We start from the raw sequence: 919 nt of genomic DNA, 5'->3' as shown, positions 1-919 counted from the left end.
ACAGATCGCTCACATGACACTGGGGATTTTTTTTTGCACCAGAGGACCTTCGTCGTTTGGAAACGCAGGCTTTTATAATAAAAACAAAAGAGAACATCAGATATTGACTAATAGGCAGTGGGCATGGAGATGTTTCTGTAAACGGCTCAGTGACTGTACTGTAGTTACTGTATGAAATGGATCATTTAAACTCTGTGTAATTTTCTTTAATGAATAAAATGTAATTTGGTCCAATCTGTATGGTAGAGTATGTTAATACAATATAACTTATACAATTGGGGTGGTTGTATTTTGTCTCCCTGCTCTTTTCTTTTTTTTTAAATACTTTTTTTATTGGGGACAATTAAATAGCATATGGCAAAAGTCATTGCATATAAAGTCACCCCCTTTTTTCTACACAAAACAAACCAAAAGACAACATGCAGTCCCTCCCCCCAAAAACGGGTTAACAGCATAACAAAGCAAAACAACGTAACAGAAAATAAGTAATACAATTACAAGGTCATGGGTCACATCATGGGTCACACAGTCATTGTCATTGTGTCATACTGTACACCAGTGGGAGAGACACTGAAATCCACTGTCCGCTACATTTGAAACACTCCCTTCTCCCTGCTCTTCTATTGAGACATTTAGATCCTGTGTCTATGTGAGACATGGCCTTTTAACACGATCCTGTTTCTCGTTTGACACAAATTTTGACCTGAAGGTCAAGATTAAATGCAGGCAGGCTCTATTAGCTCAATGGTTAAAGAAAAATTCAGCACTTGCGCAGGAAACCGGGTTCAAAATGCTGGGTAGAAGAGGAAAGTTAGAGTGCAGCTTTAAAGCCTTTATGGACTCCTACAGTTTTCTCACCTAATAATAAGAGTTGAAACTGTTGTTTAATTGTCGTCTTTCCAAGAAGTTGGGATTCATT

The sequence above is a fragment of the Gymnoscopelus microlampas genome (assembly GCF_963454915.1).
Source record: "Gymnoscopelus microlampas genome assembly, chromosome: 16".
In the NCBI taxonomy this organism is placed as follows: Eukaryota; Metazoa; Chordata; class Actinopteri; order Myctophiformes; family Myctophidae; genus Gymnoscopelus; species Gymnoscopelus microlampas.
This window is presented reverse-complemented; position numbering follows the sequence as displayed.